The sequence below is a fragment of the Gymnoscopelus braueri genome, assembly GCF_963280865.1.
Source record: "Gymnoscopelus braueri genome assembly, chromosome: 2".
Taxonomy (NCBI): Eukaryota; Metazoa; Chordata; class Actinopteri; order Myctophiformes; family Myctophidae; genus Gymnoscopelus; species Gymnoscopelus braueri.
In genome coordinates this window covers 38,218,986-38,246,779 of record NC_137604.1, presented here as the reverse complement: position 1 = coordinate 38,246,779, position 27,794 = coordinate 38,218,986, and positions in this window count along the sequence as shown.

The following is a 27,794-nucleotide window of genomic DNA, read 5'->3' as shown; positions in this document are numbered from 1 at the left end:
TCCTTTGTTCTCTGTTTTCTGTCCACCTGTCTATCCTGTCTTCCTGTTGGTCTCTCTCTCTGTCTGTCTGGGTTGCGTCACTCAGTCTTCATATCCTACTTCTCCTATTTGATGCTGTATCAGCGACAGAGCAGATTCCAACCCTCATTGCTTGCTTTGAGTTGCTGTGAGTTGAGAGATGTGTTGAGTTATATTATAAACATCATCGCTGAGTGAGAGTGTGTTCACACTGACTGTCTGCCTGCTATGAAGAAAACATTGCCTAGAGCATTGTCTTGCTGAAATCCTCCGCCCATGACAGCGGTAGACATATCACATATCACCTTGTCCAGGAGCTCTGTCTGGACGAAACGAGTTTTAAAGCTTACTTCAGGCTTAAAGGGTTGAGTCAGCAATCTTAAGACAACAGATACAATTTATCGTGACTGGTCAGCTGATAAAAAAGCAGCCCACATCGTACTGTATATGCATTTCTCAAAAGGTTATTCTCAACTTTTGAAAGCGCTCCACTCAGCCAAAAAAGCTCACTCACTGGCACCTTTTAAAAGCGGCCACCTTTTGCGCTATGCGGTCACCTTTTGGTCATTTCAGGTTTTAATGTAAAGACAGTCTTTTAAGCAAGACAGTGTGTAAGTGCCCTGGGCAGAATGTTTTTTCTAAGGAAGTCTGGATACCACATTTGGCAACTTCCCATAAATGTGCACACGCCAACAACCATCGTTCTCTGGCTTTTAAAGCCTGCTTCAGCAAGAAATGACACAATGCATTATGGGAACTTCACAACTTGAACGTTTCCCACACACCAGCAACAACAGTATATTTCAAAAGTCAGAGGGTTTAGGTTTCTTATCAACAATAATAATATGCCATAAATAATGTCGAAACGAAATTCCGCCCACGTCTGTACCAATGATCTGAACTTGAGATAGACTCAAGTTCTATTTTCTTGGTTTGATTACACATGCAATTCCTGCTCTTTGGTTTTGTAAGGCAGCATTGTCAGGGGCCTGTGGTTTGAGGCAGTATACCCTGTTGTTAGTGATAGCATCTTGTCTTCTAGCCTTGGAGAGATCAGATGGAGTGGGCATGTGGCTGATAAATGTCTGAACTCCAGTTTCTAAACAGGTCCATTTATTTGTAGACCCATCCACCCCAACTGAGCGAGGAAAGAGTGTGTGATTGTGTGTGTACATGAGGATGCAGTTACATTTCAGGTTCAAAGTTTACTGTCTTAAATGGGAAATATATGTATGTTTGCAGCGAAGCATTAAACACAATGCTTGCTAACAGTATTGCAACACATTTCTTTATAGAACAAGAGAGAGAGAGAGAGAGAGAGAGAGAGAGAGAGAGAGAGAGAGAGAGAGAGAGAGAGAGAGAGAGAGAGAAAGGTGGAGAGATTGATGCTCGTCAAGTGGCTAAGAACTCCCCCCAGACCCAAATTTAATGACCAGGTCCAGGATCGAGTCTTGTCAGGGGCAGTTTTTCCAGTCCCTCATATTTTCTAAAAGAAAAACATAACAATGACTATCCCAGAGTGGCTAGAGACACGGATAGAGACAAGGACAGAGACAGGGGGAGAGGGGACTCTGTCATAACAAACACAACTTCCCCTCACGCCTTGATTACAGCCTGAAGGAGGAAAAATTACAAATAAAAAACAAAAATACCAAACGACTATATGGCATCAGAATCCAGGCTCTTCCTCTTCTACTCATCCGGTGGTCCCGGAGCGAGGATGTGACTGGGAGGAGAAAGATAACCCCCTGACTTGACCTGCACGCACAGGGTTAAATTTAGAGGCAGGTTCAGGAAGGAGGAGAACTACACCCTGATCCAGGTTGTTGTGTGACCTGCATCTGTAAATAAAATACTTTAACATGAGTGGTACGCCAGAGTCATCAGGGGGCTGTGAAATGGCATGAAGATGCCATTGTTTACAAATTGTAATGTCCAATACGCAACTAATTAAGTATTTAGTGGTGGCAGGGCGTAACAGGTGAAAGCCGGTATTACACTCGATGTAAACAAGGAAATACAATGGCGTTAAGGCACAGAAAGGATTAAAACACATATTTATTGAAAAATGTGGACTAATACAGTGCACACATGCAGGTTCAGAATGGCGAGTTAATATCTGTGGCTACAGGGTCAGCACTGCATATGTTGCATTTGTACAGAGAAGTATGGGCTTTGCGAGCAGCAAATGTCTGACTCAATAAAATAAATCTATGACTGATCCTAGCCTTATACAAATACATGTTAAGTTATGAGAGTTTTTTTGCCTACTGTCGCTAGCCTGTGGAATCTAAACTGTCCTAAAATAATAAAGTGCAATAACTGCCTGAAGCTGCGTTCACACTGGCAGCTACAATGCTACAGGCTACCATTCATTTTCAATGGAAGCCAGCGACATGAAGATATAAAGCGATACCCAACAATTGTAGCTGCTACAATAGATACAAAGCTACAATCCAAGTTGAGCTGGCTTCAACTGCAGCTACAAAGCTACAAAACGACCAAGTGTAGTTTAACCATTTCCACTCAACTTCTCTCTTCACACAATTCCTGCTCGTAATGGGGGGGAAAACCATTTATTTCCGTCAGCCAGTTCCGTGTTCCTTTTAACCCCAGGCATTTACTTTTTTATTGTACTGTAAGTATCCACTTCACAAACCAAGCCAACAGAAAAGGGAAAAGTTCACTGTTGCCATATTACAATACCAGACCCGAAATGGGAAACTTTTCACAAGAGGGATTTCCAAGACCAAGGAAGTAAAATTGCTTTTCCATGACCTGCTAAAATCTCTTCCCGCTACCTCGTTCCACACTAGGTCAGCAAAGACAGAGGTTGTTTCCATCTCCCCTGTGTTTGTCATTGGATACTCAGCCTCGTCACAGGCCATCCTGCTATATGTGTCTCATTGGAAGAGAGAGAGGGGGGGGGGGGGTGAATGCTGGTTATGCGAGCATGGACCTCTCCACTTACAAAACATACAGTACTGAAGCAGCTCTCAGCTGAGTCCAAATGTCACAGGGGACTGCAGGATGTTCCAGCTCACTTAGAGCAATGTAACAACACTTAGGAGGAGATTAAGTAAAACTTTATCTGAGGTGCTGCTCATGAGACATTGAACATGTTATTTGCAATATGAGTGCCTCATAACAATTCTATTAAACACAAAAGCTGCAAAAAAATTGCCCTGCTTGCGATGGGCCCTAAAGGCCAGACTGCACCAGTGCAACTTAGTCGCAACTCCTTGCAACAAAACAGTTTTAAGGCCAGTCCATACCAATGCAACTCCTTGCAACTGCCATTGAGGATAATGGTTGCAAGGAGTTGCATGTTGCAAGGAGTTGCATTGGTGTGGACTGGCCTCTAAGGATGGCAATGTTGGTCAGTTGCTTGGTCAGTTGGTCAGACAGTCCAACACTTTTGGCACAGACAAGATCTCATGTATGGGACCAGATATCTACATGATCTACTTGATTGCAATGGAAGTTTCTGTGCTTCACGCTCCTCGGAGGATGAACCTTAATGATTTTGGTGACCCGATGGCCTTTCCTCTAGCGCCACCCTCAGACTAGCCTAAACCTTCTTTTTCTCTTTTTGGGTGGTTAGGGGTCACACGCAAATGATGGCAATGATGTCACTCAGTTTAAACCACTTTGGTCTGTTAACTTTGGGTATAAGCAGTAGCACAGTTGTTATGCAATATTTTGTTCTATTTTGCATTACTTACTGTATATGTCAAGTATTCTTTCCTCTGCATGGCCATTTTATTTATTAATGTATATTTGTGTATTCTGTTGTTTTTGTTTTACCACAAATAAATTATGATATTTATACTCATTATAAATGCAAAATACAAAAATGTCCTAAGCAGAAATGGATTCTACAGGAAAGATTACCATCGAAAACTGAGAAACATTTGGTAAAGACCATTGATTTCCCAAAATACTGTCTGTAGTACATACACAGCATTATTACCCCTCCAGGTGAGAAAGGGCAGTGTGAAAAGCCATGACAATTGCATCGTCAGTAGATCTATTTTGATGATGTTTCCATGGGTCCAACGTGGTAGGTAACATGGAATAAATCACCAACCTCACCAACCTCTCATAGCATTTTTTGACAATTGAGGTGAGGTCTCCAGTCATTGTCTCCGCCAGGCCGAAAGGCATGGCGAGAGAGTATGTTTTGCCCTCTGTCCGTCCGTCCGTGTGTCCGTGTGTCCGTCCGTCCGTCCGTCCGTCCGTCCTTCTGTCTGCGAGCAGCTAATCTTCGCCACAGTTGGCCCAGTCGCTGTGAAACTGCGCACACACACTCCTTGGATGCCACAGCAGAACCTCTGCCATAGCGCCACCATGAGGCCGACTTTTGTAAAACACATTTTTAGATAATACTCCTACAGATTTTGTCCGAACAACACGCTAATCGGTACACAGTATCTACAGTCATGTGATTAACACGGATCTGTCCGATTTCCCATATTCCACCCTGATTGGCTAAGATTGGCTTCCAAAGTTTGCAGGATTGGTTTGTTTTGAACAAAATGCCTCAAATCATGAACGCAGCATGTGATTTCCGTGAAATTTTCCACGTAAATTCCCACTTGGCCCAGGAAGAAATGCCACTTGAAAACTTTCACATCAGCCTCATGGTGGCGCTATAACAGGCCGATTCACGTTTTTACCTATAACTGCACCGATCTTCGTGAAACTTTGCAAGCACACTCCCTAAAGCCCAAGGAAAAACCTTTGCCCTGCATTTTTCACATCTGCCTTTTAGAGCGCCACCAGGAGGCTGACTTTTGTAAAACAAATGTTTTGCTCTTACTCCTTCAGATTCTGTCCAAAAAATACGCAAATCAGTACACAGTATCTCTATAGTCATGTGATCAAGATGGATTTGTCCGATATTTCATATTCCATCCTACTTGCCTAACATTGTCCTCCAAAGTTTGCAGGATAGGTCAGTTTTGGACAAAATTCCTCAAATCATGAACGCAGTGTGCAATTTCCGTGAGCTTTTGTACGCATATTCCCACAAGGCCGAGGAAGAAATGCCCCCCTTTTCACATTGGCCTGTTATAGCGCCACCAGCAGGTCTAATTTAGAAAACCACATCTTTGGAACAAAATGCCTCAAATCATGAATGCAGTGTCCGATTGCTGTGAAAGGCCTAAGAAGAAATGGCACCCTTTTCACATTGGCCTATTATAGCGCCACCAGGAGGCCATAATAACCTACCTGACCTGGCGGAGACTTGTGCTCCGAGGAGCACTTTTTCTAGTTCAGACATGTTACTGCGGTGAGACATTGGAAAGGTGAGACAAGCTCTTTTTCCGCAGACCCCGACGAGGACATTCATCATGGATGGACAATAGGATACTCTGCAATTTCTACAGGTGCACAATAGTACTGTATACTGGCTAGTGGCTACATCACTGCTTGGTATATATAAGATGCTAAAAACATGACTACAAGACTCTACCGTGGGTTATTAAAACCCTTCAGCAGAACTGAGTTGCCAGCCATGCAGGACCTTTACACCCAAAGAATAGTGAAGGCCCAGACAATCATCAAAGATCCTTCTCACCTCAGCAATGCTACCATCTTGCAAATGATACCGGAGCCATCAAGTCTCAAACCAAAAGGCTCAGGGACATTTTCTATCCGTAGGTCATAAGACGTCTGAACCAAAAAAAGGATATCAACTTTAACACAGCTATTAGTTTACAGATACAGATACAGATTGCAGATTCAGATTCAGATTCAGATTCAGATTCTGTATTTAATGGTTATTTTGGTTTATTACTCATTTTTATTACTATAATTTTATTGTTTTAATGTATTTTTCTACACTGTTGAGTAGCCTACTGCATATAATGCTGCTGTCTTATGTGACAATAAACCCCTTGGACCTTTCAATCTTTCCCTGCCCCAATCTATAATCCCTGCATGATTCGAAAAGGCCACCGGTGTCCCTGTCCCCAAGAAAACAAAAGCTCTCTGTCTCACACACACACACACACACACACACACACACACACACACACACACACACACACACACACACACACACACACACACACACACACACACACACACACACACACACACACACACACACACACACACACACACACACACACACACAAACAGCCAAAGAGTGCAGCCATGAGGGATACAGGCCGCAATGACTCTGCATTGGGAATCACACTGCAGACCGCATGAGTCTTGGTGCTGAGGAAACACTAAGTACTCCTTAACACCGGTGGTTACGTTCCTTCCCCAGGCCTCATTGCTCAGCATCACCAACAAGGTATCTTTGCTGCCGCAGCACCAGGGGTCCCTCACAGTCACCACTCCCTGCTGCTGATCCCACTGCGAGCACACCACCTAGAGGAGCCATGTTACCTTGCTTCAACGAAGCAACCTTTGGCCAGTCTGCCTTCGGGGATGATTGTCCAGTAGATAGAGAGGAGACAAGTAGAGCATAGGAGCCTATGGTACCAAGCTGCATGGACTAATCCAATGCAGCTATCACACTTTCCTGCGTCATGTCATTGGTGCCACAAGCCTTTGTTCAAGGATACATAATCCTGGCCGTTTTAGAGAGCATATCCATGTCCCAATGCCCTCAAAGAAGCAGAATGCTTAAGAGTCCATACTACATGTTAACATCCATGCTTTAACTGACCTTGCCTATGTCATACAAGCCAAGCCAAGTGTGTGGGGGGGAGGGGCGATAATGGGGACAGTGAAGAGCCGTTACAGCAGGTGTCTCCAGTCTCTACCCGTCACTGGATAGACAGAAGAAAGGCCTATGCTCTGGCTGCTTCCAATGTGGAGAACCGGGGCACATAGACATTGCAACGAAAGTCACTGATCAGTCTCCTGCAACATCGGATGGCTGTGCAGCTTCCTGGGCCTAGTATGTTATCGCCTGAAGACACACTACAGTATGTGTACGTAGGGTTTGACTCAAGTAGTTTTCATACTCACTTCTTTAACCTTCATTTATTCTGGATAGGTTCAAGTGCAAATGCTCTTTTGCTTGGAGATAGCTGTAGTTGTCCATGTTCTGATTCAACAACTACACACAAGTTACAGTTGTTGAGACAGGAAACGGAGAGCCTCTCTGCCCTCGGGACATGATGGAACTGGGGATGTTGCGATTGCTCTATGTGGTTGATGCACTATATCCCGTCTATTCAGATGACTGTCAGAGCCAGTTTAAAATATCCTGAGGTTTGACTCAGTTATAGTCAGTCACTGTGTGTGTGTGTGTGTGTGTGTGTGTGTGTGTGTGTGTGTGTGTGTGTGTGTGTGTGTGTGTGTGTGAGAGAGAGAGAGAGAGAGAGAGAGAGAGAGAGAGAGAGAGAGAGAGAGAGAGAGAGAGACACACACACACACACACACACACACACACACACACACACACACACACACACACACACACACACACACACACACACTTGAGTCCTACATGAATAATAATAATATTTGTCTCTGAGTTGTAATGAAGTAGGAAGTAAAAATAGTGAAAATTGGAAACTCCAGTAGTAAAAATTCCCCAAAAGTGTAATTAAGTACAGTACTTGAGTAAATGTACTTAGTTACATTACACCACTGCCTCCCAATATATTATAACTCTATCATAGAGTTATGAGTCCCACCATTTTCAAATGCTTTCGTGGAATAGTTAAGTTGTCTGTACGCGAGAACTTGGTGAAACGCTTGGTGAAATCGCCTCCCAATGGTAGGCTCCCATCGTCTGGGAGGGCGCTGTCACGCTAAGAAGACCAGAAGCACATGACGCTCAGCCAATGGGGAGGTGGTATGAAGGGGTTGGGGGCGTGGACAGGTGCGAGGCGTGGTATTGGCTATCTTGAAAATCAACAACCTTTGTCCAATCACAAAGCTCTCCTCACCGGCACATCGTTGGAAGATGCTCTTCGAAAGTGCAAGATCAGTCACACACCTTGAGACACAGCAGAGAGCATCACATATCGAACAAACGCTCCAGAAATTCACTGTTTGTTTGAATTCAACGGCTTTCTTCAACTAACTAACTAACTTCCTTGACTGACTACGGTAAGCTTTATTGAAATTTAAAAGGGGGAAAATGTCATTTTAATCATTTGATTTTAACATGAAATGAGTTATAACGTATTTCTTTAGAAGCTATAGTATCGACAACGAACACATTGTGGATAATCTTTGTGCATTGTTTTGTTTTTTTTATGGTGGAATCGATGCCACAGCTTGTCATTGAGTCACCATCCTGATCTGCAGCCAAGAGATCAGCCAACTGTTGTTGATTTTCATAACGTTCTTAACGGAATTATGGGGATCGATTTTGAGGCGATTGCGATTTTTGATCGACGTTATGTCTGATATAGGATGAGATAAAGTTAGGCCTGCTGCAACAAGCTATGTAACGAGTTGATTTCATTTGAATAAATGATGGAATGCCGGTTGTCCTTTGACATCTCTCAAAGTAATCACCATGTTGCGTGCAAAAAAAAGAAAAAAAGAACAGATCTTGAGTCAAGATCTGTTCCTAGCTTGTAGTCAAGATTCTTGACTGCTATAACAACCTTTAGCAGATATATTATTTTGTTGGCATGCAACACCGTCGTAGGCCTAGTACTACTGGGTATAAAGAGGGATTGTGCGTCAACGGTCAACCAGCCACACGCACGCACGCATGCAGGCTTGCACATGTCTGTCTGTCTGTCTGTCTGTCTGTCTGTCTGTCTGTCTGTCTGTCTGTCTGTCTCTGTCTGTCTGTCTGTCTGTCTGTCTGTCTGTCTGTATATGTCTGTCTGTCTGTCTGTCTGTCTATCTATCTCCATCCATCCATCTTTCTTTCTTTCTTTCTTTCTAGAATCTAGAGCCATGCAGTCTCTCAGTTGGGGTAACCTGTGTCCTGAGGGTACCATGGTCCTGGATACATGGCTGGACATGGACATGGATGACAGGTAAATATAAAGCTCTAGCGTTTTTCTGTTTTATCCTTTTGACCAGTGGTTCTCAAAGTGGGGTATGAGGACCCTCAGAGGCCCTTGGGGGGGTTCCAGAAGATCCCCAGCTAAATTGTTGATAGTTTAATAGGAACCAAATTGACCTATATGTAACTCTCAGACATGGGGGTTCGTGGGGTAACCGGAAGACTCGCCCCAAAACACACTCGCCCCCATTTTTTTGCGGTTGTTGTATTCTTGTTTTTGTTTTACTGAGGATAAGGTTAGGAATAGCCTAAGTTTAAGGTTACGCATAGTTTTACTGAGGTTAAGTTTAGGAATAAGGTTAGGTTTAGGCATAATTTTACTGAGGTTACGTTTAGGAATAAGGTTAGGTTTAGGCATATAGTTTTACTGAGGTTACGTTTAGGAATAAGGTTAGGTTTTGGCATAGTTTTACTGAGGTTACATTTAGGAATAAAGTTAGGTTTAGGCATAGTTTTACTGAGGTTACGTTTAGGAATAAGGTTAGGTTTAGGCATAGTTTTACTGAGGTTACGTTTAGGACTAACTTGTGGCGACCGCTCCGAGGTCGTCAGATTTGACCCAGGATCGAGCGTGTTTTGGGGCGAGCGTTCTTGTATTTGTTCGTGGCCTAGTCACACACAGCAAACTGGGGCTCCTTGAAATCAAAACCTTTGTGAACCACTGCTTTTGACAGATACGTACAAATATAATATATACTGTATATGCATTTTTGTTAATAAAAACATCAACATCAACAGCCTGACCAGCCTAGAGTGGCTACAGGTCGCCTGCTCAATCCCTAGTGCCAGCGGAGGACAAGGGTCCCAGCTAGGCACTCCGCTGTCCATCCTCCACCACCAGCCACCTCCCATCTTCATCTGTAACCAGCTGCTGGCATCTCCAGAGGGGCCTTTGTCCCCTTTGGCTGGGGACCTGGCATCCATGGACACGCCACCGATCCCCAGCAAGCCCATAGTGACAACCTGCAGCCGCATACAGAACAAGGTTAGTATAGTTTAGATTTGTATTTTGTGTTCTTGTTTCATGACTTCATGTTTTCAATTGATGTGGGTTTGCTGGTTTAGTTTAGTTTTTTTACTTTTTATTTTTAAGGGCTAGTTTTAGTTTAGTTTTGTAGTTTTTGTGTTATTTTTATTTGTCAGGGGCGAGATTCAAACATGTATAGGTAGGTGCAGTAAGTGATTTATCTTTGTTAAAATAAGTGTTAAATAATCATTGCTATACCCCTGTTACTGAACAAACACTATACAGCAATGATTACTATCAGAATGTAGAGCTTCTTCACTTTCACGAAAAACCTCTTGTTTTAACCAAAAATATATAAAAAATAAATAGTTGTTTTGTTTAGTTTTTGCAATTCAAGTTTTTGTTATGTTGTTAGTTTTAATTAAAGGTAGGGTAAGTGATTTGCAATTATTCAAATAATTGCAAAATGGGTCTATATTCTGATGGTACTCATTGCTATAGAGTAAAAGTTGTCTCCCATATTTCTCCAGCTCTTTATTAAACAGAAAATGCATTTTCAGTGCTCTCTCCTGATTGGCTTAAATGTTGTCACCTACCTGAAAATGTACTATATTCTCTTTACTTAACCCATTGAGACCTGAAGCCGATTCTACATGTCTCCTAAATCTCAACAGTTTTCTGAAAAACGTATGTTTCTATATCAGTGGTGCTCAAACTTTTTCATGTCAAGGACCCCCAAAATTACATGTATTTGGCCGCAGACCCCCATCAAAATATTTTGTTCCAGGGACCCCCCAGAAGCAAAGATTTGAGTTAAAAATGTTCGCTTTAAAAATATATATATATTCAAAGATTTGCACATATTTTCACGATTTTTCAAAAATAGCAGATCTACAAGCTCGTAGCGCGGCACTCGGTGCCGCGCTATGAGCTTGTATATCTGCTATTTTTGAATAGCCAAAGTATAAAATAATGCTTTTTAGCTCAAATCAAAAAATGACACAGTTCCAGGTCTTAAAGGGTTAAGAGCTGGAGAGACCCCTGTGACCGAACAAACGCTCTGTAGCAATGATTACTATCAGAATATAGTACTTTAACCTTTTTAACAAAAAAAACCCCCAAAAATATCACTTACCCTACCTTTAAGTATAATAATCTTGTTGCAGATTCTCCCTGGCATGGTGGCACAGGGTACGGTTGATTACAGGACCAACAGCGTGAAGCCACCGTACTCGTGTGCCACACTGATCTGCATGGCCATGCAGGACAGTGAGGAGGACAAGGTGCCGGTGTCCTACCTGTACGAGTGGATCAGCGGCAACTTCACCTACTTCCACCATGCTGACCAAACATGGAAGGTAAGGAACCACATGAACCCTAGCATGCCTATTCTTGGGTGAAAAATATTTGTAAAAGAAATTGGTTTAAAAAAATATAAATGTAAATAGTAGATCTTACTTGCATGATGCCTGGTACAGTTCTTTGTGACTCACAATTGTCACATCGAAAGTGTATATGGACATGATGAGATTTGTTGACTCAACGTCAATTCTGTGAGTTAAATTTGGTGATGGAAGACTCACTTCAGCAAAAGCACTACAAGCTTACAACGCATCACGTTGTGACCTTTTCTGAGCTTGTAAATCTTCTATTTTCGAGTACAATAAAGTAAAAAATAGGGCATAAGTGGTTATTAAAAGTGGCCTCTTGACATAGCCTCAGTTTGAAGTGTCATCACATGAAAAATGCTTCTCCCCTCTTCGCAGAACACGGTCCGGCATAATCTGTCCACGCAGAAGGTCTTCATCAAGGTGCTGCGTCAGAGAGGTGAGCCGTCGAGGAAAGGAGGGTACTGGAGGGTCGACCCTCAGTACGCCGAGAGCCTTCTGACCGGCACCTTGAGCAACAGCATGAAGCCCTGTGTCCAGATCCACTCAGCCCTGCACACCCCACTGCAGGCCGGCTCCCCTCCAACAGCCCCTGGACAGGCAGCCAGACCGGCCCCTGGACAGGCAGCCAGACCGGCCCCTGCCCGCCTGAAGGTAGGGCTGTCACGATTACAAATTGACGAGTTGACGATTAATTGTCACTCAAATAATTGCGATTAACGATTGAATTGTGTGTTTGGCACTGAACATTGTATTGGAACATATGAATACATCATTTTATTTCTGTTTGCCATTTAGGCTTCGTAATTTAAAAAATCCACAGGGCAGATATGACAAATAACTTAAATATACAAAGAACTTATTGACATATATAATCATTTTATACATGTACAAAAAAACTGAAATAGCTGATCTACAAGCTTACTACGGTCACAAAGTGACGCGTTGTAAGCTTGTAGATCTGCTATTTTTGCTTTTTTTTAATATTCGGAAATGTGTGGACATTTTTCAACATGGAAACGATTATGACGATTATGCAAAAATAATTGCGATTTAACGATTATGTAATAATTGTGACAGGTCTACCTACAGGCAGCCAGACCGGCCCCTACACCAACCTGGAGTCACAGCAGCGACTTGATGCAGCAGGAGGCACCAGCAGTGTGGACCAGAACAGGGACCCTCATCACCCTGAGGGAACCACGCTGGGGGGGTCCTGTCTGAAGGCTGAGGCGGTCCAAAAGAGGAAACGGTCCCCAGAAACTGGAAGCCCAAGCCCAGCAGCCAAAGTCCCGCGGTGCTCCTCCAACCCCCTGCTGCTCTCTGTGGAGAGGAAGGAAGAGCAGAAGACACTCCCGGGGGACTTTGACGTGGGTGCGTTCATCTGGGACGCATTCCTAAAGTCAGCCTGTGGCGGGGAGCTCAGTCCTCCTGAGAGCAGGGAGCGGCTGAGCACCGTCTCTACCGGGGAGGACCAGACAGTGGACGTCCACGCGCTCACAGAGACTCAGAGTAAGCACGAAACTGAATCACAATACACCAGTGGTGGAAAAAGTACTCACATTTTTTACTTAAGTAAAAGTATCAATACTGCAAAATAGAAATACTCTGTAGTAAAAGTAAAAGTCCGGAATGCAAAATGTACTTGAGTAAAAGTACAAAGGTATTGGCATCAAAATGTACTTAAAATACCAAAAGTTAAAGTACTCATTGTGCAGAATGTCCCGTTTCGAGTTTTTAAATGTATAAAAATCTTTTGAAGATAGCAGATCTACAAGCTCACAATGCGTCGCGATGCGATGCATTGTGAGCAAAATCAACAGGGTGGGGCGGGGCTATCTAGGCTGGGTATGGAAGATGTGGGTGGAGGGTATGGGGTAGGGGTGTCTAACTACTTGGTATGTAAGTTGGGGGGTGGAGGATAGGCGTGGGGGGGGGGGGGGGTCAGGGAATGGGGTGGGTGGCAAATGTGAATTGATAAAAACATAAGAACAGCACCTGGCATCCCCCACAGACACAGAAGTCTAATGCCTACTCTTTGCAAATGATCTGGTGCTGCTCTCTCCAACCAAAGGACTACAGGAGCAACTTGATCTCCTGCACAAATTCTTCCAGACCTGGGCCCTGACACTGAATCTAACCAAGAATAAAAGTATGATATTCCAAAAAAGACCCAGCCATCAGCACCAAGCATTCTTTCTAAATATGATTGCACTACACTATACCTACAGTACCTTGGCCTAAACATCAGCAACATGGGTAAATTCAACAAAGATGTGAACGACCTGAGAGACTAGGAAAGACCAATTCCGAATTAAAACCTGGCTAAAAATATTGGACAAGAACCAATTCCCCTCTATGGTTGCGATATCTGGGAATCAGCTGGTTCTGGGGCACAAACACAGAGCCATCAGACAGAAAAGCAAATGGACTAAACCAAATTATAGGGACAACAAAAAGAAAGCTATCTGATATATGCATGGGAAAGAAAGAATAAACCCAAAAGCAGAGCCCTATTCCAAGTTATCCTGCTTTAATGTGATTTCAGGTTTGTTTTTTGTTGAAGTGAGTGACACCTTCTGAGCGGTCAGCATAGATGCTTATCATATACATTGTAAATAATAATAATAATAATAATAAGTATTATTATTAAGTGATGGACACATTGCATCCTACACTTTGTAGGGAGTCCCTGCTTCATCTCTCTATCAGCTAAGGGGTTCTTGGCCTGAAAAACACTTAAAGGGTAAGACCACTTTGGTAGAGGTTTGGGTTGTGTAGTTACCTTGCCATGATGTAACTCCAAAGGTGGGCAAGAAATCAAAAATAATTGCTCCATTGATTAGAAATTGATAATTCAAAAATATGCTCCTCATTGACTTACATTGTATGGTAAAACAGCTCTCAAAGTCACTCTTTTAGCACATAAATGAACATAAACAAAGCTGATTCAGACAATATAGAGCATCACCAAACCCAGTACTGTTTGTTTTTTTAATAAAAATGTCAACTTCCTGTTGATTTTACTATTTGAAGATCTGGATCCGGATCCGCGGATCCAGTCCAGGTTTTCTACTTATTAAAAATGGCAAAATCAACAGGAAGTTGACATTTTCATAAAATAAAAAAACAGTACTGGGTTTGGTGATGTTCTATATTGTCTGAATCAACTTTGTTTGCGTTCGTTTACGTGCTAAAATAGTGACTTTGAGAGCTGTTTTACCATACAATGTAAGTCAATGGGGAGCATATTTTGAATTATCAATTTCTAATCAATGGAGCAATTATTTTGTATTTCTTGCCCACCTTTGGAGTTACATCATGGCAAGGTAACTACACAACCCAAACCTCTACCAAAGTGGTCTTGCCCTTTAAGACCCCTGTAGTAGAGCATCAGCATCAGACCTCACAAACTCAATACCAGGGCGGCATGGCTCAGAGTCATGAGGTAGAGAGGCTGTCTAGGAACCAGAAGATCCCTGATTTGATGCATGATTCCTTTGGCTTTGTGTCAAAGCGACCTTGAGCAAGACACCCTGAGTTATTCTTAGCTGTGCCATGCAGTGTTGCGCACCGAAAATAGCAAAAACGGCCACAATTGATGCAACTAAGTAGAACTATGCTTGTAGATCAGCTGTAGCCTATAAAATAGGGATTAAGTAGTAAATGCATGTTTTGTAATAATAATCTTAATCTAAATCTGCAAAGTAGCTTGTAACTAAGTTGTCAAATAACTATAGTGAAATAAAAAGAACAATATTTTAGAGATTAGAAAAGAAAAAGTATCTCAAAGTTGTAATTGAGTACAGTACTTGAGAACTTGAGTGTAAATACACCACTGCCCAGGATTAAAGATAGACCATCTCCCCGAGGCCTTGGTTATGTTCTGCACTTAAACCTTATCCTCAATCCCCTGTTTTTGATATATTTTGTTTGTATGTCTGTATTGTGCTTGCTGTAACCAGTTCTTTCTTTCCATTTTCATACAAAATAAGTCTGAACTTGAAATATGGAGCAGCACTGAGGACACATAAATACTATAGCAGACTCTTATAAATAAGAGGACTCACTGCAGTTGAATTGGAAACTGCTTACCAAAGCCATCCCTGCTCAGTCCCATATATTATTTAATACAACTCAGTAAAATCCACAATGGCCTAATAACATGACCATTGATACCAGTCTGGATGTAAACACACTGACACACATTTGATTAGCCTGAAAAACGTACAACCAACAACGCAGCATGTTTCAGTTGTTAATCCTAATGAATCAATGACAGAGTCTAGTCTAGACGCCGAGATGGACGGTCGCATGCGAACTAGCTCCCGACCGAGCTCTCACGAACGAGCTCTCGGGCGAACGAGCTCTCGCACTCACGGCAACATTTTTGCCAGTTTTTCCACTGGATTTAATTCTCATCTTCATCCTTCTGTGGACGACGGATTCATTCCTCGAATATCCACAGAATCTACACCTGATGGAGACAGAAAAGGGGAATCCACGGGAAATGAAAAACGAAAAACACTCCGACTTCTATCTGATCGGCTCGACAGAATCAACGAAACATCTGGGATTCGCAGCTGGAGCTCTCCATACGCTCCTGGCCATGAATTCGGCTAGAAAGAAGAACGCGCCCCCGACAGGACGCATGGACAGAAGATATATAATCATCCTATTTCTTCTCCTGTCGGGTGATATCCACGTTAACCCAGGCCCAGTTACCACCAGGCAAACTTCTGCCCGTCTGGCGAGGGAGGAAAACTTTGCCAACGTAGCTAGCGTTGCTAACGTTGCTAACGTTGCCAACGGCAACGGGGAACAACAACAACGCCAGGCTAACACCGCAAGTTTTCTGTCCCAGCAAGCCAACGCACCCTCGGACTACATCGACACCGCAGCCGTCCTCAACGCACCACGAAGTCCTACGGAGAGACGCTGCGCGACCGAAGAAGCCGATCCACGGACACATCTTCTGGTGGCTTCAGGCGGCGCAGGGACCAGGATGGACCACCGAGAACACAGACGAAGGCCCCCCCCATCCCCCCACCCCCCAAGCTCCACAGCTGGTTGCTTACCTCCGAGAACCAGACAAAGGCCCCCCACCGCCCCCCAACCCCCACAGCTAGTTGCCTACGACGGAACAGATGCTTTGATGGACGCTAACACCACAACACCCCCCTCCCCCCTCGATACTGCTCCTCAACTTGATATCTCTGTGGACAAACACATCTCCATTGATCAAATGATCAAATCGTTCGGTGTTGGCTTGCACATGATTCACCTCAATGTGAATTCCCTTGTAGGAAACAAGCTAACACAAATCAAGCAGATGTTTTATGATGGTAAGGTTGACATTTTAACTTTCTCTGAAACTAAACTTGATCATACGATAAAGGACATTGAGATTGAAATTGAAAATTACAAACTTTTCAGAAATGATAGGAGCATTAATGGGAGAAACGGAGGTGGTGTATGCATGTATGTACATATTGACAATGAGTGCATCCTTCGCGAAGACCTGAAGGATGCAGCCATTGAAGCTGTGTGGGTCGAGATCATTTTTAAAAATTCCAAGCCTGTGCTAGTCGGTACCATATACAGACCTCCTAACCAGACTGATTTCTATGAAAGACTTGAGGAGTGTTTAGCTAAGGTGGAGTGTGCGGAGACGATTCTTCTTGGTGACTTTAACACAGACATGCTCTGTAAGGAAGCGTCAGTGTATAAGTCATTCAGGGGGTTTTGTCATCGGCACTCACTCCACCAGCTAATCACCCAGCCCACAAGGCTGTGTGTTTCCACTCAAACTACCATAGATCTCATTCTAGCAACGGACAAGGACAAAATCCTCAATAGTGGTGTTTCTACCTGTGGCATATCTGATCATAACATGATCTTCTGCACCAGAAAGAAACGTAAACCTAAGAACGGTTACCACAAATCAGTCACGATCAGAGACCTCAAAAACTATAAGAGTGAGGACTTAGATCGCAGGCTAGAGGAACTGGACTGGTCCGACGTACTAAACAGCACACAGGTAGACGAATCTTGGCTTGGTTTCAAAACCAAATTCATTCAAATTTTGGACAGTGTGGCCCCCATGAAAACCGTCATGGTCAAATCCCGCCCGGTACCATGGATGAATTCGGACATCCTTACTGCCATGAAGGTCAGAAACAAAAAGTGTTCTGAGCTTCATAAAGGTAGGATCAAACTCGCCAGGTGTTTTGACAAAGGTCTCGAATCCCACGTAGCTAAACTTGTAAAAGAAAGAAACAAGCTAAGAAACAAGGTTAATCGCATGCTCGAACTAGCAGAAAAAAGCTTCCTCGATGACAAAATCGAGGAAAATAAAAGCAAACCACGAGAGCTTTGGAAGCTATTCAACAACCTACTAGGCTGCAGCAAGAAATTGAAAACCAGGTTTACAAACATAAGCCTCAAGGTGAATGACACTCTCATCACATCCAAACATGAAGTGAGTAAAATCCTCAACATATTCTTCACGACCATAACCTCAGATTTGGTTGAAAAACTTCCCCCTCACTCTGGGTGCTATGGTGAAGAACATGTTGACTCATTTTACAAAAAACAGGGTGTACGGAAAGATGATTTTAAACTCTCCCCTGTGAAAACAGAAGAGGTGTTTAAAAAATTGAGTGCTCTTCATCAACACAAAGCCACAGGCCTCGACAATATCCCCGCCAAATTTCTAAAAGACTCGGCCGCCTCCATTGCTCCAATCATTACCCACATAATAAACCTCTCCATCATACAGGGACGGGTCCCTAACGATTTCAAAAAAGCAAGGGTGACCCCTCTGTACAAAAAAGGAAACAAATTAGACCCTGGCAACTACCGCCCTATTTCTATTCTTAGCTCCATCTCGAAAGTCATGGAAAAAATAGTCTATGAACAGGTCGATAAGTATCTTGCCGAAAAAAATCTAATTTACAAATTCCAATCTGGTTTCAGAACAAACCACTCCACTGACACATGCCTTCTCTATTTGAACGACTCTATCAAACAAGATGTCGACAAGGGCAAATATTGCGGCATGGTCATGCTGGACCTCCAAAAGGCCTTTGACACCGTCAATCACCCAATTATGATCAATAAGCTCAAAGCAATAGGTTTTGATGATACGTCAGTGAACTGGATGAGATCCTACCTGGAAGGGAGGGAGCAAGTGGTGGAAGTAAACGGCACCCAGTCCCCCCCCCTCCCTGTGACTTGTGGTGTCCCACAAGGAAGTATACTAGGACCTTTACTGTTCCTGATATATGTGAATGACATGTCATCGGCCTGCGACTGCAAGCTGTTCCTGTTCGCAGATGACTCGGCCCTGCTAGTCTCGGACAGGGACAGGCTGCAGGTTGAGAAAACTCTCAGCTCCGAACTCAACAAGATCTGCATCTGGCTCTCTGACAACAAACTTTCATTACACCTGGGTAAAACTGAATCCATCCTCTTTGGGTCCAGTCCTAACCTTAGCAAGGCAGAGAGTTTCACGATCAAAGTGGGTGATAATGTCATCAAAAGAAAGGATGAAATTACCTACCTGGGCTCCATCTTGGAGGCAAACCTCTCCGGTAACAAAAACGCCGAAAAAGTGATCAAAAATGTCAACCGAACAACACGCTATTTGTGGAGGATTGATCGCCTAGTCAGTAAGAATACTCTGAAGATTCTTGCAGGGGCCCTCATTCAAGGTCATTATGATTATGCATGCACTTCATGGTATCACAACACCTCCAAGGCCTTAAAAACAAGGCTCCAAACATCCCAAAACAAACTTGTAAGGCTACTTCTTGGCCTCAATCACAGAACCCATCTAACCCCTGCTCATTTTGCTAGGATTGGATGGCTTAGGGTTGAGGACAGAGTACAGCAACTTGCTATGGGCCTGGTCTTCAAGATACACCACAACATTGGGATCCCCCTGTATTTGTCAAAATACTTCAAAAATGTTAATGAAGTCCATGATCATAACACCAGAGGCAGCTCCACTGATCATGTTCAACCCAGATTTGGCTCAACTAAGGGTATGAACTCATTCTCATGCTATTCATCAAAAATGTGGAATGCCCTACCAAAAGGAGTAAAGGAGTGTAAAACCCTACTCACTTTCAAAACTGCCCTAAAGATACACCTTCAGGAGGCTGCAATTCGAAAATGGCCCCTGTCTAAGTCTTAACCTACCCCTCCCTACCCCCCCCCCCTCTTTCATTTTCCTCTTTTGTATATATATATATTATTTTTTTTCTCTCGTCATACCAGTAACCTGAAAGCTGATTGTATGACATTCTGTATAGTAGTGTGTATATCTGCCTGCCTCTTATATTTCATCATGATTTGTGTGCATGGGGTCCTCATCTTAAACAAGCGTAATGCTTAATGAGGGTTTCCAGTTTAGTAGACCTTGTATTGTGAATTTGTACTTCCATGTACTGTTATGTACTGTCATGTACTATTCTCATGTCTTTCTAAATAAACTACATCAATCAATCAATCAAGTGTAATATTGTTCTAGTGTGTCAGCATTTACTTCATTTTGGATCAAGTTACATTTGTCAAATGATCCAGACTTAATCAGGGAGCTATACTTTACAACTTTACACACTGACACGCACACACGCACGCACGCACGCACGCACACACACACACACACACACACACACACACACACACACACACACACACACACACACACACACACACACACACACACACACACACACACACACACACACACACACTTGCATGTCAATGATAAAAACTAAATGCAATTCAGGCCTGATAACAAATAAAACATATTATTCTCCACTAGTGGTACACACCATAATATGTCCTGGATGAGTCCAAGTGTGTGGAACATCACTTATACCTCCACTTTAAAATCATCTCCCTGTCACCTATAGAAAATATACCATTTACAATCACATCATTTTACCATACCTCCACTCTAAAAGACATAGCACTTGTTGTGGTTCTCAGCAAATATATTTAGCTGTAAGTCTACTTTTACTAATAGGAAATGTTGCTTTATGACTAACCAATCTTTCATAATAATAAAGAAGTAGTTCACCCAAAAAAGTACTTATTTTCTATCAATTACACACCCCATGAAGCCTTGAATTCATGGAGATTTGTGTGTGTTTTGTCGCATTCCTAAGCCAATAATTTGATGGCCGGCAGAGGTAGGAGACTCAAAGGAGACTCTTTGAGGGTGAACTACTCCTTTAGGCTATAATTGTACTGTTTACCAGGAGTCATATTCATCAACCAGAGATATGAAATGTGAATTATGTGACATTATGAATTCAAATTCTAGATATTTTATTGCAGATAATTTATTGAAGGTGAATATTCATTGAATATAAATTAATTAAAGAAATTAATAATTTAAGCAAATATAACAGTTAAAATAATATTATATATTGTCACTGTTGGGCAGAAATCGCGTATCTCCATATTTTGGTTTCTTCACAAATTAACATCCTATAACACTTTGCCAATGTCACACAAAATAAGCAAAATTAGCAGATTAAAGTCAGGTTGTGAACAGCCTCCTTTCATGGAGTTCGTGTTTTGCATCACTGTCCACGGTGCAGCCAGGAGCCTAAATTAATTCTCTGCTGTGGGATCAAACTACTTCCTGTCACTGTGTATATTGGGTTTCTACCTGTTAAGTTATTCTATAGTTTTGCAGCTAACGTAGCCCTGAAACATGACTGTCATAAGCGTCATGTGAACCATGGCTACAGCTAACGTTGCATTCGGAATAAACGATGGAGATGGAACACATTTAGCCAAGACTGGCATATTTATTAGCGGGCTGTGCACACATCAGTCTCACGGTGACAGATCCCACTCAATAAACTAGTCCTCACAGGTAGTGAACATAATATAATTAGAACGTGGTGATGTAGGCATGCGTCCTATACCCTGCACCTTAGCGCCTCACTGTGGCACAATTATAACACTGCACATCACCAATAAACAATATAGAACAGTACAGTATTACATATCAACTGAGGACGTATATCACATCAACTCTACCTGACAGCGATAATATTTTTTTGCAAACCGTACATGGTGGTTCTTAGAGTTGACCTCTCTGATCATGTCTCTGTAGAAACGATGTAATAACAATTTCAACACTTTACTTTTTACATCCAGACGGTGAATCAAATACAAAAATTAATGTTAATAAAAAAATCTAAATCAAATAGTACAAACCTGATGAAAAACTAATAAAACATCATAATAGGATCCACTAGTACAAACCACATGTAATGTACAACATGATGAAATATAGCTACAACCCCTTACTGTATTAAACATTAAAACTGATCAACTCCTCATTAAGGGAACATGTTATCAGGGACAGATGTAGGGGACATGGACAGCTGTGCTGGATGACATCTTTATGGAACAATTGCGAACGGTTACATTTGTGTGATTGGTGTTCTATCTCTCATGTGTATGTCTTGTCACCATGTGAGTGCATTAAGCTTGTTTAGTATGTGAGCTACACCACTGTTTCCCAAACATAGGAGCGTGACCTATTTTGGGGTCATGAATAGGTTATAGAAATAACCCCCTAACCCTATATTCAAAACGTTTACACACATTTATTTTAAAAATATAAAAAACAAAAGAAAATTGTCACGATGCAGGAAGATACAACTAATAGCTGTAAGTAGGATTAAAGGAGGAATCTATCAAAAGATACCTAACTTTGTACACTTACTGCAATTAGTCATACAAGCTAAAACGCCATGTTTATCATATGAACATTAAGTTGTAGATTAGATGCGCTCTTAAAGCCAACAGCAAGTTAAAGGACAACTTCACCCATTTCCTACCTTCATATCATTGGTCCTCACTAATGCTCATGATGAAATTGTACCATTTTTTCCTACTCTGTGTCTCAGAGGAGCTCTGTGGACAGTTCAGAATCCCGTCTACCAGTGACATCATCGATAGGGAATCCAAGCTAATAGAAACTGCAGGATTTCTATTCCTAGAAAGTTGCAATGCAATAATAGAAGCCATTGTTCTCACGTTAATAGAAATCTAAATACAAGATGTAAAATCTTGTTGGAGAGAATAAATCCTGCATAATGATGATGTCACTGGTAGACAGGTTTCTGGACTGTCCACAGTCCTCATATGAGACACAGACCGAGTAGATTTTGTTTTACCATTTCATCATGAGCATTAGTGAGGACCAATTATATGAAGATAGGTTGAAAATGTGTGAAGTCGTCCTTTAACAAAATACGCCACACTCAACCACAATGCGTTTAAGCCACTTATATTAATAAAACAATCACAGCAAGCAAGCTATGGTGTCACACAGCAAACTCAGGACAGCTTAAATTAATCATAGAATAGTCTTACATTTATGCAATGCATTTTATCCTGCCTCTGCTTCCTGCAAAGTCATTTTTTATTATGGACATAGAGAAGAGAATGACCACTCCCCTGTGCTATTACTGACGGGCTGATTCAGAAACAGTCGCAGCGCTACATACACATTGGGAAACATAGATTGCAGGCCTCCATCTAGGATGATTCGGTGCAGTCCTTTTGGCCTTGTGTCGTCTTCAGGCTTAACAAAATATCTGAACTGAATTAGTTCATCATCTAACTCGTCATTTAGGTCAGATGGATATGCAGATGCCAGAACTTTAGCTTTCTCAATGACTGAGGCACTGGTCTCATTTTCCGCACAGAAAAATAACATTTACAACAATGATTTTACAGACATGATATAAAAATCACACCCAGTGTGAAGTGAGCGGTGCTATTTCTGAGTTATTAATTTCATCATGCATCTCGGTAGCCAATCACAGCACGTCCTGCGAAGTGACGTGCTTACATTTTTTACATTATTATTAATTTCATCATGCGTCTCGCTAGCCAATCACAGCGCGTCTGCGAAGTTTGAAGTTAATTTCATCATGTGTCTCGCTAGCCAATCACAGCACGTCCTGCAGAGCTTAGCCTATGGGCGTCACAGCGAAAGACAAATTTTCACGACGGAAAGAAAAACTTTCGCCACGGATGGGTCCTAAACCCTCTTATAGGAGCGGTTGCACCGCTCAAAAATTGTTAAAACAAATATGAAAGCCAAATATTACACCAAGCAGGTGCATAGGCCTTCTACCAATATAAGGTCAGCTAAAAATCTCTTAAAAATAGCAAAAGAAACAAGGACTAACTAACTTAATCTTTTCTTGTCATTCGTTCCATATATGTGGAGCATACACACTGAAGGCTGTATCTCCCAGCTTAGTAGTGGTTGTAGGCACCTTCAGCATAACCTTTTCTTGAGATCTGGTACTTGATGTATTGGGTTCTAAGTAACAATTTAAACTAATTTGAAACGACGCTAGAGTGCATTCCGATCCTATGAGGTCAACCGGTCGACCACTCCGTCCTCGCATTTAATCCTCTCCTCGTCGCGGCAGGAGAGTGACCGAGTGTGAAAGTGTGTGTTTTTTTTTATTTATCTTGAACCTCTGTGTCGTTGTTATTGGCTTTGGGATTATATGTGTCTGAGACTGGACCACCAACTGTGGTGAGTCTAGCCATTCGGTTCATCCGTATGACATCATTGGGGTGGCTGGGGCGTTGAACACTTGATTTGTGTTGTGGTGGTGGCAGCGGTGTAGGGGCTCGCCAGGGCTCGGGCTTGGGGGCCTCTGAGTCCCAGCCTCTTGGCACTAGGCCCAATTGGTAATCCTCCACCCGGCTTGGGCTTGGTGGCACCCCCTGGCTCGGGCTTGGGGGCACCCCCTGGAACTGAGAGACAGCGAGATCCCAAAACGGCGTTGGCGGCGGCTCGTGCCAGAAGCGCGGCGGAGGCGCGGTGGCAGCCACCGCCGTTTTGGGATTTCGCCCCTCCTTCTGGATCTTGGCACTAGGCCCAATCGGTAATCCTCCACTGGGCTTTGGGAGTGTCATTCCCCTCTGGCAACTTCCGGACACCGAACCACAGGTTGGGCACTGCTGTGTTACTTGACAGATTCTGATAGCAGTGGTTTCAGCATCAGCATCAGCATCAGCCTTTTCGTAATTCAAATATGGGTAGAGTTTTTCAGTGAAAGTGTCTTCATGAGTGTAAATGTGAGTCATGTCTTCAGTGTCGTAGAAGGACAACTCCCCCTTGTCATAGTCCAGCATGACTCTGATCCTCTGAAGATTCCTCTGCACTGAAATGTATTCTACACCATTAGAGTACTCCATGCTTCGGTGTCGACGTAAACACCATATTCCATCTCCTGGTGTGGTAGTTCTCTCTACGGCCTTCCTGTCAACAGACTTTGTAACATAGCCTATGTTCCATCGAGGACGGTCCCCCACCTCCACCTCCCAGGTGTGTGTTCCTGAACTGAAACCCTCTGAACCCAGAACACTGGGATACATAGTGAACCTCTCTGGGTTGTCAGGAAGCTGCTTCATTCTCTCTGTATCTCCCACACTGGTCAGGTCTTCAGACAGAGAGAGATAGCCGTTTGCTGTGTTTGGGTCCAGAATGACAGGACTGAACGTGACCTTCTTCTTGATCTCCTCACATACTCTGTAGGTCAGGTTTCCCAGGTGTTTGGTCACATCTATCAGCACTCCTGAGATCAGCTGTGGTTCTGATGGTGCACACTGGGCTCTGAGAAATTTTCTGAAAGGTTTCTGCAGCTCTTGTTCTATATCAAAGATTTGGTCTGAGAGAAGGGTGATCTGCTCCTGAATCTTTTTCATCTCTCTGGTGACAATCTCTGCTTTCTGCTTCTCTTCCTCCTTCAGAGCTGAAACTCTTTCCTCTTCTTCCTCTCTCAGGAACTGGTGGAGCTTTTCAATCTCTGCTCTGAACTGCTTCTCTGTGGTCATCACCTGCTTCTTGTTGTGTTGAAACACGTCTTTGTATGTCTGTTCAAACTCTTTGCATTTGTTCCTGTTGTCCTGTAGAGACTTCAGTGTAAACTTCAGTGAGGTCTCTGGATTATAACTTAGCACTGATCCTATAGGAAGGAAGATGAAATCAGAAAGTTATAAAGAACAGCATGAATATGAATTAAACCTGGAAGGATTGGGAGTCATATTGGCAGTGGGCAATGTTTGAAACTACATATTGTGAGTCGAGTGATGATTGGATCATCTTTAATAGGATTTGGGGTGAAATCTCAAATGTATTAAATAACTTGACATCCCCCACATGAAACCTATAGGCAAACATTTTGCAAAAATGGGCGAACAGTTGCCAAAAAATAGGGCATAGCAGTGGCGGCCATTTTCTGGTTCCACTTCAAAATAGTCAATGCATTTTCCCCATTGACATTTCCAAAAATATTTATATCAATTATGTTAAGCCTAGAATCAAGCCATCCAGGGTCCTGGTGAATCATGACCATAAAACATTTGATTCTGTGAAAAAACTTTTTTGAAAACGGCAAAACAAAGAGTATTTATTAAATATAGTATATCATATAATTAAATATTAAATAAATAAAAAAACGATTCACCAGGACCCTTGGATGGCTTGATTCTAGGCTTAAATGGATTGATATAAATATTTTTGGAAATGTCAATGGGAAAAATGCAATGACTATTTTGAAGTGGAACCAGAAAATGGCCGCCACTGCTATGCCCTATACTTGATCTGCTATTTTTGGCAAAGAGATTTGGTGTAGACTCTGTAGAGGGAAACTAGGGGGGTAACAAGTACAAACCCCTGGGGGACCCCGGTTAATGAAGTACAGGGTTTAAGTAGTTTGTGATACTCTAACTGAATGTTCCCTGAACACTAAGGGTTATATAGTAAACTGGTCAAGTGTGTACTCACAACAGTGATATAGTTACCATTACTTAATGTGAAGTGATACAGTAACCTAAAATGAGCATGTGTGACTGTGTTAATTCTACCCAGTATGAACCAATCTCTACCCACACTGATGTGTTTAAACCTCCATCACTGATGACACTTTAACTAAGGAGCCTTATGGAACTTGCATCACAAGCAATGTTTTACTAAGGAGTTTATTCTATGCATACCATTATTTAATATGAAGTAAGTCACTTAAGTGATGTTCACACTGTACACATTGTGTCTTTTACTTCAATTACATTTCATTCTGCAACCTCATAAAATTTATCATAAGATGAACCTGGTCAGATTGTACATAAATGATGACGCTGTGTTTGGCCTGTGAGGCTGCATGTCTCTCCCTTCATCTATTTCTACTGACAACACTTCTTTGGCATGATTTTACACACTGTTGACTGTATCTGGATAATATCCTCCAAGTGAGATCACTGATGTTGATAAAGCATCAACCCTTTGACTGATTTCTTAATAAAAGAAGGTTGTTACATACCTTTTAGCGTTACGGAAACTGGGTTACTGGGTAATCTGCCGCCCATGCCCGGTCGGAAGCTCTGACCACCACGCCATCCAGCTGCTACCTGCCTACAAACAGAGGCTAAAAAGGGAGCCGGTCATTGAGAAGGAAATCCGAATCTGGTCTGAGGACACAGACGCTATGCTACAATCCTGCTTCTACCAGACTGACTGGGGGATGTTTAAGAACGCCGCTGGGAATAACATCAACGAACTCTCAGACTCAGTCACTGGCTTTATCAGTAAGTGCATAGTTGACATAGTCCCAAAAAAGACAGTTCGGATCTATCCCAATCAGAAACCATGGATGGACAGCGGAGTACGTGCACATCTGCATGAACGGGATGCTGGTTTCAAATCTGGCGACGTGGAAACGCGCAACACGACGCGCGCGGCCCTAAACAGTGCCATCAGGAAGGCGAAAAAGGCCTACACAAAAAAGATGCAAGACAAACTCAGCAATGGCGACATCAGGAGCACATGGCAGGCGGTACACACCTTGACAGACTGCAAAACAAGAACCAGAAGCGAGGTGAACCCGCCTGCCTCCCTCCCCAACGAACTGAACACTTTCTACGGCCGGTTTGAGATCAGCCCCAACCGCGGCAGCCAAGCGGGGCCATCAGCAGCACCAGCAGAGGAGAACCCTCTAACCATCTCGGAGAGAGAAGTGCGTACAGCCTTCGCACGGGTCAACATCCACAAGGCAGCCGGACCTGATGGGATTCCAGGCCGGGTCCTTAAGGCATGTGCAGACCAGCTGGCGGGTGTCTTCGCTGACATCTTTAACCTCTCCCTCTCCCAGGCTGTGGTCCCTGCAGGGTTCAAAATGTCAACCATTGTGCCCATTCCCAAAAAGGCCAAAGTGACATGCCTGAACGACTGGAGACCTGTCGCTCTCACCCCGATCGTCAGCAAGTGCTTCGAGAAACTGGTGAGGGAATACATCAGCTCCACGCTACCTGCCTCGCTGGATCCGTGGCAGTATGCATACCGCAAAAACAGATC